The sequence below is a fragment of the Hevea brasiliensis genome, chromosome 14 (genome assembly GCF_030052815.1).
Source record: "Hevea brasiliensis isolate MT/VB/25A 57/8 chromosome 14, ASM3005281v1, whole genome shotgun sequence".
Classification (NCBI taxonomy): Eukaryota; Viridiplantae; Streptophyta; class Magnoliopsida; order Malpighiales; family Euphorbiaceae; genus Hevea; species Hevea brasiliensis.
In genome coordinates this window covers 31,332,413-31,348,227 of record NC_079506.1, presented here as the reverse complement: position 1 = coordinate 31,348,227, position 15,815 = coordinate 31,332,413, and positions in this window count along the sequence as shown.

Here is a 15,815-nt window from a genome sequence, read left to right as displayed (position 1 = left end):
ACAAAGTATTATAAATTGATTCACAATCGAGAATACTTCACAAAAGACATGACTTAACTAGAAAGATTATAATCATGTTTATTCCCAAGGTATTTATATGAGATATAAATAAGATGGAGTGGTGAATCTCATGCCACATAACAAACACGATAGGCACTTATATATGATAAGTAGGCCGAACTAGTGACGCTTATGACAAGCACATGAAGTTTACTCTTGTCAATGCATTGTCATATATCATATTAGTGCATATAATCTTTAGACCTGAGATAATACAGTTATCCTATATATAGGTGATTTGAGTTTGATACTGCTTTCACACTCGTACTGTGTATGGGTATATGAGCATGTGTTGGCTCCTACTAGTTATATATGGAGATAGGTGTTGATCAAGATAGAATCCGTTACCCTAAGTAAATAGGGATAAAATCCTATGTTCATTTAATTGTTCTTGATGATTTAAGTTCCTGGCCAGGACAGATAGATTTAGTCAGAAAAGAGTTTCTGACAAGAAAATCTAATTAATCATGAATTGGAATTAAAAGAGAAGATAATGTTCATAGCAAATGGAGTTTGACATTAACCATGACTTCAGCCGGAATTAGGATTTTGTAACGGAGAGATTCTATTGCATGGTAACATATGATTGAAGGTTCATTTAAGGTATCTCTTATTACTAATTGGGTGGCCATGGCATGCTATGCTAGGTGTCAACCATGGTCTATGATGTGCCTGAAATGATTTAGAGAAATCATTTAAGGTAAAAAAGAGTTCTAATGATATTATGGGATAATATCATTTATCATTGCCAATAAGTAATGAGCCTAGTAAGTCACACATCTACACAAATTAATCACCAAGTAAAATGTGATTTAATTGATTAACTAAAGAGTTTAATTAATTAATTAATTAGGTTTGGTTTGCAATAAGATTACAAGGTCTCTAGCATGACTTGAAACCAAATCAAGGTTATTGAATATATAACATAAATTAAATTTATATTTAAATTATTTAAATATGAATTTAATTATAAGAAATTAATTAATGGAGATTAATTAATCAATTAATTTATATTTGATATAAATTAATTTGAAGAAGAGAAATTATTATTATTTTGAGTTGAAAACTCAAATTAAAAATATAAAAGTAAGATTAAATCATATGGTGACATGTGGCACCATGAGATGTTGACACATAGCACCATATGATCTTGTCACTTGTCTTCCTATGATGGAAGACCACTTTTCATGATTTAAATGGAGCTTGACACTTGGCTCCATAGGATTAAGTCAACCAAAAGCAAGATGGGATCTTGTGGTGACATGTGGCAAGAGTTAGTAAGGTTTGACTTTACTATAAAAGGGGAAAAGGAAGAAAGAGAAAATAATTTTCTCTTATTCCTCATCAAAGTGGACGGCAACTCTCTCTCTCTCCCTTTTCTCTTCATTTGTTCATTTTAATTCAAAAAGAAATCCTTGATCTTCTTTGAATTAAAATTGCTAGAAAGTGTTTCTAGACTTCCATACATTCAAACAACCCCACTAAAGCATAAATCCCAAAACTTCAAGTGGTTGAATAGGCTTAGCAAGCAAACTTTGGGCTGCCATTGTTACCATTGGTTTGTGCTTGTGGTGAACAAGCTAAAGGAACAACATTTGGGGTCCTAAGAGCATTCTAAGAGTGGGAATTCTATCAATTGTGTCTCAAGAGGTTAGTACTCAAAATCCCCTCTTTTAATTAGGGATTAATTGAATTAAATATTAATTCACAATCTTAAATGGCAAATGAAAGTTTAAAGCATGCTAAAATGTGTTTTAGTATACAATTGGGCATTGAAAATTGATTAGGACCATAACACACTTGTATGATGCATGAAACCCTAGAATAGTTTTTGAAATTTCAATGCTTTAAATGCCCTAAATCCATGCTTCCACCCCTTCAATTGGTATCAGAGCCACTATATTTGCCATTTAGATTAATTATGAGGCTTAATTGTGTGATTAGGTTGAATTTGGGTTGATTTGAAGTTGGTTTGGGTCAAAAAAACCCTAATTTTGCTAAACTGCTGCAAGAAACACGGCCTGAGCGTGTTCTGGGTTTTTACAAGGCCCCGGGCATGTTTCAGCTTACACGGGCCATGTTGTCGCACGCCCCGCCCCGTGTCGTTCAGCGTTAACACGGCCCAGCCCATGTTTTCATGCACCTCAGGCCGTGTAAACGTTACACGGGCCGTGTTCTTTGTTTTAGGGGCGTGTTGGGCTTTTTTTGGGCTTGATTTTGGGGCCCATTATGCAATAGTTGTATAATTTAAGGCCCACAATTGAGCCCAAACCTAATTAAATGGTTTAATTAGGAATTTTAATCACACAATTAATTAATGAAAATTTGTTTTCATGGAATTAAATTTGAAAAAAGTTTCTAAATTTAAATTTATTTGAATAAGATTCAAATTTGAATTTTTGTTGAATATGTGATATTCAATTTAAATTTTAAGCATGTATATTTTATTTAATTGTTAAATTTTAAATATGCTTGATGGATGATTATGGACAATAAAAGACCAATGTGATTGGATTTATTTATTTATTTTAATTTTTCTTTGGGATGTAAAATAATTAATTTATTTTAGTGGCATGTATCATAAATGTTATGATAACTTAGGATGTAATTTCATTTATTTAAGGACTTTAAGTCCATATTCTTATAAATTCACCTTGGTATGCCAAGGGTTACAATGTAATTGGATTGCAAGAAGAACAAGGAAGTCAAGAGCATTGGTGGGACCAATGGGCGGAAATCAAGATCAAGAGTTGATTATATACTCCTTCAGCAACTCTTGTAAAATGAATAAATGAAATACATCTAGGAATGCCCTGATTCAATTCTTGGTGGCTCAGAATTGAATCCTTTAGAAAGTCTATGATCATACCATATTATTTGTTTATCCATGTATGTATGAGATGTGTATGAATGTATGCAAGTATATGATATATGCATGCCAACTGTATAATGTGCAAAGTGAGACCATAATAGTAATTAAGCTGACCACAAAATCTTCCAAACAAATGATTAAGTTGGAAATGGTATAATTATGGTAATTATATCATGGCCCTCCATAGAGGCAATTATTTTAAGAAATTTTAAATACATGCATCATTAGCTATATGAGCTTGGATATGATGCATTTATTTAAGAGATTTTCTTGAGAATAATTGTTAAGCATAAGATGTTGTAACTATGTGAATGGTTGGTGTCCAATAATGGATGTGCCTGAGGTCATTAAAATTATTTGCATGCCTACTAGCTTATTGGGATCAACTTAACTAATGCAAGATAAATCAATAATGGATGTGTCTGAGATTTTGAGCATTAGGAGCCAAATAAATTATTGAACCTCACATGAGATGTGATAGGCAAGGGTTGCTCACTTATAGTTTATTATAATTCCAATAATGGATGTGCCTGAGGATGATCAATAAGACTATAAGAATTCAATCACCCATTAGAAATCCATCAAACTAGGATTTCCGTTTCCTACTTTAGAAGTGTAGGATTTGCCAAGTTAGTGGGAGAACCAATTTGATTAAAAGACCATAATCATTTTGGTTAATTGCTTGATACATTTACTAATTAATCTTGTTACTTTCAACAGTTCATTTTCTGATAATAATGAGAGCACAACAACCACCACCATCCAATATCCTTGTGAGCATACTTGATCACAATAGGTTGACTAGACCTAACCTTTCTGATTGGCTCAGAAATTTAAAGCTTGTCCTGAGCCTAGAACGTATTGGATATGTTCTAGATTTAAAGATTCTTGGTCCTTTGCCTCCAAGGGCCACTCCAGAGGAATCATAGACTTTGGACAAGTGGAAGGAGCATGATACGAGAGCCAGATGCTACATGATTGCTTCTATGACTAATGAGTTACAGAAGCAACATGAAAATATGCAAAGTGCAAATGAGATCCTTCTTCACCTATAAGAGTTGTATGGTGAGCACAGCAGGAATGCTAGATATGAGATATCTAGGCAGCTATTCCACATGAGGATGTCAGAGAGACAGAATGTAGGAGATCATGTCCACAAGATAATTCGGCTCATTGAGCAGCTGAAACATCTTGATTTTCACATGAATTTCCAACTGCAGACGAATTTGGTCCTTCGGTCTCTACCAAAGTCATTTGGGAATTTTATGACAAATTTTCATATGACTAAGCAAGAATGCACTCTAGCTGGCTTACTTAACATGCTGGTTATTACCCAAAAGAATATGCCGGGCAATAAAGGAAAAGAGGCAGCTTTGGTTGCATCTTCTTCTTCTGCTGGAAAGTCCAAGAAAAAGAAGGGAAAGAAGAAAAAGAAACCTCAAGTTCCTGAACCTTCAAAGAAGATAGCTAAACAGAAGGGCAAGATAGAAGCTGACAAAGGCAAAGGAAAGTGTTTCCACTACCAGAAGGATGGGCACTGGAAAAGAAACTGCCCAGAGTATCTTGCTTATCTGAAGGATAAGAAAGATAAACCTTCAGAAGGTATGTCTATATCTTATTATTTAGATTCTGATGATGCTCATAGTTCATCTACAGCTTGGATTTTAGATATTGGTGCTAGTTCTCACATTACTTATGACATGCAGGAACTAGCAAGTAGCAGCAGCTTGCAAACACGAGATGTTAGACTCCGGATTGACACTGGCTCAACTATTGAAGCTTTAGCCATAGGATCTAAATCTTTGTACATGTATGAACATATTTTGTATTTAAATAATATTTTGTATGTACCTAATGCTTTTAAGAACATCATTTCTGTATCTAGTTTAACTAGAAATGGTTATGAATTTCAATTCACAAATGATGTTTGCAATATTTATTTTGGAAATGAATATGTTGGCTCAGGCTATATGCATGATGGACTTTATTATTTGGATAATAATGTTAAATACAAATCTAATGCAAGCAATCTAAATGAATGTAATGCCATGATGAAAATCAACTCAAGTTCAAAATATATTTGGCACTTAAGATTAGGTCATATTACAGAAGATAGGATTGCAAAGCTGGAGAAAATGGGGATTTTATCCTCATTGAGTTCTGAACCTACTCCAACTTGTGAATCCTACCTTCAAGGCAAAATGACTAGATCACCTTTTGTTGGATAGGGGTTAAGAGCTGAAAATATTTTGGAACTTATATATAGTGATGTGTGTGGTCCATTTAAGGAAATGGCTAGAGGCGGTTTTCATTATTTTATTACCTTTACTGATGATAAATCAAGGTTTGGGTATTTATATTTGATGAAATACAAACATGAATCCTTTGAAAAGTTTAAAAAATTTAAATCTGAAGTAGAAAATCAAACAAGAAAAAGTATTAAAACTCTTCGATCAGAACGTGGAGGCGAATACTTAAGTACTGAATTTGATAAATACTTGAAAGAGCATGGCATTATATCCCAGCTGGCTCCTCCTCCAGGAACGCCACAATTAAATGGTGTGTCTGAAAGGAGAAATCATACCCTATTAGATATGGTACGCAGTATGATGAGCTATACTGATATGCCAGTCTTCCTTTGGGGATTTGCATTAGAATCAACTTTGCATATTCTGAATAGGATTCCATCAAAGTCAGTCTCTTCCACACCTTATGAGATATGGCATGGAAAAAAACGAAGTCTTAAACATGTTAAGATTTGTGGTTGTCCAGCTTACATTAAAAAGCTGAAGACTGACAAATTGGAAACCAAATCAGAAAGGGGCCGATTTGTTGGGTATCCAAAAGAAAGTTTTGGATATTATTTTTATTTGCCTACATCACAAAAGGTTATTGTAAGTAGAGATGCCATATTTCTTGAACAACAGTTTATTCAAGAAGGTGGTAAAGGAAGGCAAATAGAGTTAGAATTAGAGAATTCTGACCAACCAACAAATCAGATGAATATAGATTCATCTAGTCAACCTATGCCTTTTGATGAAACATCTACAGTAATTCCTCGCAGATCAACCAGGATATCTCATCCACCAGAGAGATATGGTTTTCTTCATGCAGATGAACAAGAGTTGTTTACTCATAAAGAAATAGATAATGGAGATGATCCTTGTACCTATGAAGAAGCTATATCAGATATAGACTCTTCTAAGTGGATTAAAGCTATGAAATCTGAAATTAATTCCATGCATAAGAACCAAGTTTGGGATCTTGTTGACCCACCTGAAGGTATTGTACCTATAGAAAATAAATGGGTTTTCAAGAAGAAGATTGGTTTTGATGGAAAGGTAGAGACCTATAAGGCAAGGCTAGTAGCGAAAGGGTTTCGCCAAAGATAAGGAATCGACTATGAGGAGACTTTCTCGCATGCTGCCATGCTTAAATCAATTAGGATTTTATTAGCAATAGCTGCATACTATGATTATGAGATTTGGCAGATGGATGTCAAAACAGCTTTTCTCAATGGAAACATTGATGAAAATATTTTCATGGAATAACCTAGGGGTTTTGAATCCCAAGATAGTCCCAAGGTGTGTAAGCTAAAGCGATCTATTTATGGGTTGAAACAAGCTATGAGGAGTTGGAACATCCATTTTGATGAAACCATTAAGTCATTTGGTTTTATCAAAAATGTGGATGAACCATGTATATATAAGAAGGTTAGTGAAAGTGCTGTCACTTTCCTTGTCTTATATGTAGATGATATTCTGTTGATAGGCAATGATATAGGTATGTTGACAACTGTCAAGGTATGGTTGTCAAATACGTTCTCCATGAAAGACTTAGGAGAAGCAATCTATATTCTTGGAATTCGCATCTATAGAAATAGAGTAAAAAGAATAATTGGTTTGTCCCAAAGTCTGTACTTGAAAAAAGTATTAAAAAGGTTTAACATGCTTGATTCCAAAAGATGATTGTTACCAGTAAGACATGGTATCCATCTTTTTAAGGAGATGTCTCCAAAGACATTTGAAGAAAGAGACAAGATGACATGGATTCCATATGCCTCAGCTATTGGAAGTTTGATGTATGCAATATTGTGTACTAGGCAGGATATCGCGTATTCTGTTAGTTTGACTAGCAGGTTTCAATCCAATTCAGGTTTGAAACACTGGATAGCTGTCAAGAATATCCTTAAGTACTTGAGAAGAACTAAGGATTTATTTTTTATTTATGGAGATGGCGATCTACAATTGGATGGTTATATTGATTCTGATTTTCAATCAGATATCGATGATAGAAAGTCTACCTCTAGTTTTGTGTTCATTTATAATGGAGGTGCAGTCAGTTGGAAGAGTTCCAAACAGAATACGACTGTTGATTCCACTACAGAGGCCGAGTACATTGCTGCATCAGATGCTACAAAAGAGGCTGCTTGGATAAAGAAGTTCGTGACAGAACTTGCAGTAGTTCCTTTTATTGAGTCAGCAATTCCTCTCTATTGTGACAACAATGGAGTAGTCATACAGGCTAAGGAACCCCGGTCTCACCAGAAATCCAAACACATAGAAAGGCGCTATCACATTATCAGAGAGATAGTTAGGCGAGGTCATGTAACCATGCAGAAAATAGCATCAGCCGAAAATTCAGCTGATCCATTTACAAATTCTATGTCACAAACTCAGTTAGACCGACATCTTGAGAAGATGGGTCTAAGATATTGTAATGAATGGTTCTATTGCTAGTGGGAGATTGTTAGTAGTATGCCCTAAAGTATATCATTTTGTATGTACCTTGTACATATTTTATTAATAAAAGGCAATTTCACTTTTCCATTTACATAATTTATTTATGTGTAATTGAAAAGGTCCATTGATATTTTATTAAAAATTCTATTCTTAAGTTGTCAAGAATATGAGTGACAGTATTTCTAGAACAAAGCATCATAAATTGGTTCACAATCAAGGATACTTCACAAGGTACATGACTTATCTAGAAAGATTATAATCATGTTTGTTCCCAAGGTATTTATATGAGATATAAATAAGATGGAGTGATGAGTCTCATGTCACATAATAAACATTATAGGCACTTATACATGATAAGTAGGCCGAACCAGTGATGCTTATGACAAGCACATGGAGTTTACTCTTGTCAATGCATTGTCATATATTATATTAATGCATATAATCTTTAGACCTGAGATAATACAGTTATCCTATATATAGGTGATTTGAGTTTGATACTGCTTTCACACTCGTACTGTGTATAGGTATATGAGCATGTATTGGCTCCTAGTAGTTATATATGGAGATAGGTGTTGATCAAGATAGAATCCGTTACCCTAAGTAAATAGGGATAAAATCCTATGTTCATTTAATTATTCTTAATTATTTAAGTTTTTGGCGAGGACAGATAGATTCAGTCAGAAAAGAGTTTCTGACAAGAAAATCTAATTAATCAAGAATCGGAATTAAAAGAGAACATAATGTTTATAGCAAATGGAGTTTGACATTAACCATAACTCCAGCTGGAATTGGGATTTTGTAACGGAGAGATTCTAGTGCATGGTAACATATGATTGAAGGTTCATTTAAGGTATTCCTTATTGCTAATTGGGTGGCCATGGCATGCTATGCTAGGTGTCAACCATGGTCTATGATGTGCCTGAAATGATTTAGAGAAATCATTTAAGGTAAGAAAGAGTTCTAATTATGTTATGGGATAATATCATTTATCATTGCCAATAAGTAATGAGCCTAGTAAGTCACACATCTATACAAGTTAATCACCAAGTAAAATGTGATTTAATTGATTAACTAAAGAGTTTAATTAATTAATTAAATAGGTTTGGTTTGCAATAAGATTGCAAGGTCCCTAGCATGACTTGAAACCAAATCTAGGTTATTGAATGTATAGCATAAATTAAATTTATATTTAAATTATTTAAATATGAATTTAATTGTAAGAAATTAATTAATGGAGATTAATTAATCAATTAATTTATATTTGATATAAATTAATTTGAAGAAGAGAAATTATTATTATTTTGAGTTAAGAACTCAAATTAAAAATATAAAAGTAAGATTAAATCATATGGTGACATGTGACACCATGAGATGTTGACACATGGCACCATATGATCTTGCCACTTGTCTTCCTATGATGGAAGACCACTTTTCATAATTTAAATGTAGCTTGACACTTGGCTCTATAGGATTAAGTCAATCAAAAGTAAAATGAGATCTTGTGGTGACATGTGGCAAGAGTTAGTAAGGTTTTACTTTACTATAAAAGGGGAAAAGGAAGAAAGAGAAAATAATTTTCTCTTCTTCCTCATCAAAGTGGACGGCAACTCTCTCTCTCCCTTTTCTCTTCATTTGTTCATTTTAATTCAAGAAGAAATCCTTGATCTTCTTTGAATTAAAATTGCTAGAAAGTATTTCTAGACTTTCATACATTCAAACAACCCCACTAAAGCATAAACCCCAAACTTCAAGTGGTTGAATAGGCTTAGGAAGCAAACTTGGGGCTGCCATTTCTATCATTGGTGTGTGCTTGTGGTGTACAAGCTAGAGGGACAACATTTGAGGTCCTAAGAGCATTCTAAGAATGGAAATTCCATCAATTGTGCATCAAGAGGTTAGTACTCAAAATCCCATCTTTTAATTAGGGATTAATTAAATTAAATGTTAATTCACAATCTTAAATGGCAAATGAAAGTTTAAAGCATGTTAAAATATGTTTTAGTATGTAATTGGACGTTGAAAATTGATTAGGACCATAACAAACTTGTATGATGCATGAAACCCTATAATGGTTTTTGAAATTTCAATGCTTTAAATGCCCTAAATCCATGCTTCCACCCATTCACAAAAAAGCATTTTTTTTAAATCCATTAATTAAAAAATTTAAAATTAATTTAAAATTAAAATTATAAGTTTTTAATTATTAAAATATTAAAAAAACAAAATAACTTTTTTTTCAAACTATATTTTACAATAACATATAAAATTGTGATTTTTTTTTTTTGTAAAAAGCAGTTTTAACTTCAAATTATCATGCCAAACAAGCAAATAAATTTTAATAATTATCCCTAAATTTATACAATTATAACACCATATTCATTCAACTTAAAAATAAAACATAAAACTCGTTTAACTTTTAAATTTTGTATAGTAAAATTCCTCTGACCTCTAATCACTAGTTTGGCGGTTAAACATTTAAGTGGATAAATCCAAAATGGCGCTAGTCAGCATTTATCTCTTCTTTCTCATGCCACGTATAACAAGACAATATTCAACTTTACTAGTTGTAACACTGTTATCCTTTAACTGTATCATTTGTAATGTTATTGTTATTCAACTTTATCATTTATAACACAATTGTCCCATAACTTTACCTCAAATGTAACACAATCATCAATATAACACAATTGTTGTTTAAAACTGTAATCCCATCATCCTATCCAATATAAATATATTCACTACAAGAAATTAAAAAAATAGCTACGAAAATTATCGATCAAATATGTCTATAATTCGTTGGTAATTAGGATTAATGACACATTACCAACGAGTTACCAACTAAATTTTTTCGTTCATAAATTTTAGTGTAGGTAATTTTTATTGACGAAAAAAATGTTGTCGCTAAATTTACTAATCAACTATTCGTAGGTAAATTAGGATTTATTTTAGATAATTTCGTGAGAAATCATATGCTTATAAATTATCGACTATTTATCAATAATATTTTTCGTTAGTAATTACCGATGATGACAACAAATTATCGTAGGTAATTACCAATAATAACTTTTCGTAAATAATTTTTATTTCATATTTTTAATTTAATTTAATTTTTAATTTTAATTTATTTTTACTTTTTAAAATTTTTTATTTTTTTTTGAATTAAATATTAATGATTAATTATTATAATTTAAATGTAAAATTACTTTTTAATTTTTTAAAATTTAAATGAATTTTGAAAAAATAATTAGTGAGGCTCAATGTAACACCCCTGATTTTTTATATATTATTATTGGGCTTCGTGTAGGTATCCTCAATTCGCGAAAATTTGACAGTTGTCCGGATCTGTGAATTTCCGGCGAACGGACCGACTCAGGAAAAGTCTCCGAATTGGATCGAGATTTTGGCTACCCCACCATTTTCAGGCATCCCGAGCGCGTTCCCGAAGTCGGAATCGGCAAAGGTAAACCCGAACCTTGCTTTTTCGTAATTTTCTAGTGCTTAAATAGGATTAAAAATCCATAAAATATTCGTGGTAGCTTAGAAAATTACGATTCTTTTTGCAATAGCTTAGTAATATTGCTAAGGACCGCGGGGCAAAGTTTTATAATTTTTAGAGCTTGTTTGGGCAATTTTTGCAAAAATGATCAATAATAAGGACTAAATTGAAATTTTGCGTATTGTGATGGATGATTGATTTGATGGGCCCAGGAGGGGCTGTGTGATATGATTGAACTGTGGATATATGGATTTTGAATATAGAAGTGTGTTTTGAGCCATTTTGCAGGTTGGGTAGGTCCTAGGTATAGGGGAGACTCTGCCGGATTTTCGGCACGACTTAGGACGTATTGGGTCTTTTCTTGATTTGTATAGAGTCATTTGTATTAAATAATTGTAATATAATTGTCATTTTATCCGGGACATCCTTCTTCCTCCGCCCAGCCGCCACAGTGATTGTCGTCAAGTCTGTGAGTAAAATATTAATTTTAATTGTAATTTCGATATTATTATATGTTTAGCATGCCCATGCATCACTTATATGCATATATTTATGTAGTTAAACTCTAGGCACGAATTATGTTGCATTGATAACTGTTAAAGTGCCATGATGCTGTTATGGTAATTTGGAGCAGTGTGCGTGCGTTGGTGTGCGTGTGATGTGGTGTGGACTATGGATAGGACGGGTAGTCACGGCTTGAGTTCTTCGCTGGGAACCCGATCCTTCGAGGGGTAGTCACGCTTGAGTTCTTCATTGGGACCCTCGATTTGGTTTATTAAGCGAAAGTCCGCTTGAGTTCTTCGGCACCAAAGTTGGATTTAAGAGAGCTGTATAGGGGATCAGCTCCCATATGTTATGATTGATGCTACAGGGTGCGTGAGTGCTCCAAATTACCGTTTTGATGTTATGATGTGAAAATGATGTTGATGTTGCATTTCACTCTACAGGGTGCATTAGTTTAAGATAGTTATAGAGATTATGGTTAAAATTGATATTTTACTCTCTGAGTCGAACGCTCACTCCTGTTCAAAAATTTTTACAGGCCACAGGAGGATATTTTGTTCTGGGTTAACCTGCTTTTCTACCTCGCAGGTTGTTTATCAATATTTGTGTAATTTTAATTACTCCTAGAATTTCCGCATGTGTTAGCAGTAATTATTTGAATTTGGTCTGTAATATTATTATCATGTTGGACCTGTAAACTTAATATTCTATGTCTGTTTGATGGATTGGATGAGGGAGCTGAGCTCCCATTTATTATTATGTTGATGAGTATGTGGAGGGTGAGCTGAGCTCCCCAATTGACTATATATTGTGTTTACAGTCGGGTGAGTCGAAAACTCCCGTTGGTAAGTCCATTTTATGGCCGACTGTCCGCTTGTTTTCTTGATATTGGGCCCAAATGGGCCTTAGAGTTGGGTTAATGAACAGTTAGGCTTACTACGGGCCTCGGGGCTTTAGGTGGCCTGTGTCCTAGTCTTGGTCCGCCCATAGGTTGGGTCGTGACAAATGTGGTATCGAGCTTAAGCTCCGATTCATAGGAAAAAATTATCTAAGTGTTGGGAAGAGTCTACTAGGAGTCACATGCGGAGTATAGGATTCTGTTTCGTCTTTTCCTGTAATTCTTTGTTTCTAGATTCTACGTTATACCTCGGGAAATATAAGATTTCCTCAGTTAGTGTCTTGATTTTCGTGGAGTACACATAAATGTGAAATAGAGTTAGTAGACATGTGAGATCTATCATGAGGATACGTACTCCAAGAAATGTTATATTTTTGTCAGTATGGGTTTAAATGGTGTGCCCATTTCGTGTAAGACACGAGTACATAAAAGTGAGTCTTAAAAGTATAGTTGCCCTAGATAAGGATGAATATACCACTCTGGCGGTCATCGGTAGATGACCCAAATGTAATAAGTTTGTGATAATAGAAGATTCAGGAGAGATAAGAAATTAGGAGACCTAGTCTGTCAGGACGTATTGTAGTAACTATACAATGTTCTCGATGTCCGCTCTGTAAGTCGCAGACAGCATCGACATGAGATTATTGTGTAGAGCTGCGTGCATCCCCGTGGTGCTCCATAATGAGGGTGTTTGAGATGGCTTCGCTTTGGTACAGTTATGCCGAACGAGTTCTATATTTGCAGAGGAGTTGGGAACTCCTGGCTAAGAGTCTAGAGTTAGAATATTGAAAGGTCACAGTTGGGTGATAACTAGAGTCAGTGACTCAGTTACCCCAGCATGAGCTAGAGTTACATCAAGAGTTGCCATCAGACTAGAGGTTTCGGACTAGTTGCAAAGTAAAGGTGACACTTATAGAGTGAGAATAGTATACCTTGTGTGTATCAGTATGGAATAAAGTACAACTCTACTACCTAGAGAAGGTCGAAACTATGAATTGATGATTTATAGAGCTATGATATGATAAAAGAGTCATTAACTTGACATGGTTACGCAAGGTGGTAGATGTAGTACCTTTGTTGCAGCAAGTTAGGATATAGTCCTATCTTTTCAGAATGGATCGAAGGTTATTACTGATAATGATGACTTATGGAATAGTGTCCCAGATGGGACTGTAGAGTGTGGTAGAGAGTAGTTGGCTCGGGTATCCTGGAGAGGATACAAGTTCCATTATAGGAATCATATATAATCAGATCAAGATGGATGTAAATCCTTTGAATTGGATGACAGGTTTGGGTGCCCGGAATCTTAAGTTTTGGCTACTTGAGTAAACATGGAAAATAATAATAATAATAATAATAATAATAAAATTACTGCAAAATCAGTTCTCGAGGTAGTAAGGGTATTATGTAAGCTAAAGGATAAGAATAGAGATCATACAATAAAAGTATGACTGTAATTTGCTGAGTTCCTTTCTAATTTCAAATTATTCAAAACAATAGTATAATCTAATTATAATAGTGTTAAGAGTAATAAATTAGCGAAGATAAATCACAGAAGGCCAATGGATAAAGAAAGTGCAGAATGAAAGTTTGGGCAATTGATTGCAGATGCAATATAATCTAAATGCTAGTGGAAGTACTAGCTAGAGTGGTCAAAGGACCAAATCTGAGTAGCACAGACATATGATAACGCGATAGAGACTCTGAAAGATATAGTTAGCAAGTACAGCTATTATGTTAGGAAGAAGAATGGAACCAGGGATAGAATAGTCAAGTTCTATTTTGGGTAAGACAAAGGAAATAAATGAAAGGACAACCTAAAGAGCGCATAATAAAAAGGAACAAAGTTAAGATATAGGATAGGCTAAGTGTTATTCTTGGCAAGGAGAATGACAAGGATGGAAAACCCAAAATGGGACCACATTAGTGAGAAAAGTGATGGAGGTATGGAATACAATAATAATGAGTAAATATTAGAAAGTGTGCGATGGTATTGCGGACTACCTAAATAGGTAGAGAAAGAGAAGTTAGTAAGCAGTAAGTTGAATAAAAGTCAGTCTAAGTGATCAAATAGGTATGATGAGAGGAAAAGAATGATAGATAATGACAAATAGGTTTTAGGTTAGACTTTTGAGATAGTGAGAAGGTAGTTAGAGGTTCGTTATGAATGTCAGGCAAACATTTTTAGTGTGATCAACAGAATCACTTTGTAGTGAAGCAATAACGACAGGACAATAGTAGGGGTAGAACGAAAAGTGACAAGTCTGGATGGTTATAAATCACTAGAAAGTTCAAGGATCAAATTAATGACCCTAGATAAGGGTGGAATTAGTGTTGGAAGAATTTATTAGTGAGAGAAATCTTTCAGGAATCAACAAAAGTTAAGGGCACAATAAAAACGATGATAGATATGAATCATAGGTCGAGTATAAGTAAAGTTAATAAATTATAAAATATTATGTCAAGAAGGAAAATGGTACGGTAAAGGGTTCATGCAGATGATACCTTATAGGTAGAGCATAATTGTGCTAGGAGATGATGAAATTTGGAGAGAAAGACCAAGAAACTTAGGTGAAACGTTATAATATGACAATCGGGTGTAGTTGAATATAAGAGGATATTTTCTTTCTTTTCAAGTTTAGCTTGTGCTTTTGGTTCTAGAAGGTTATATAAGGAATAGAAACTGAGTCAAGGAGACCTAGTTATTGAGAGTTTAGTAGGCACAAATTCATACATAATTTCCTGATATGAGAATGACAGTAAGTGCATACCTAGTATTAAGTATGAAAGGACGAACAGAGTAATGACAGGAGTTAAATTGAGTTAGCTACTAAGGTTTGCAACTGTTTTAAACTATGAGCTGGAGGAAGTACTATTTATGGTTGAGATTCAATAGATGAAATTGTTGCTGATGGGTAATTTGAGGTTGAAGTTTAGAAAGCTATGGGCGATATATGATTATATTAAGGAGAATGAACACGTGAAGTATCTTGTTTGGAATTAAGGCATGACACATATTTCCTACAGCCGTGTTAGTTCAGATGGAACTTATAGTTTATGGGGCTCATATTCATCCAGGATAATCAATTTCCTACTAAGGCTGATAGGGAATGATAATGTTCTGATAGTTAAGTTGGAAAAAAGGGGATACAAGAAAAAAAAAATTTTTCTATGGGTAATTATAAGTGTTACATAAGGTGAAGAATGTGCTGGTAGGAGTAAATCATAGGGTTAGAATTCTTG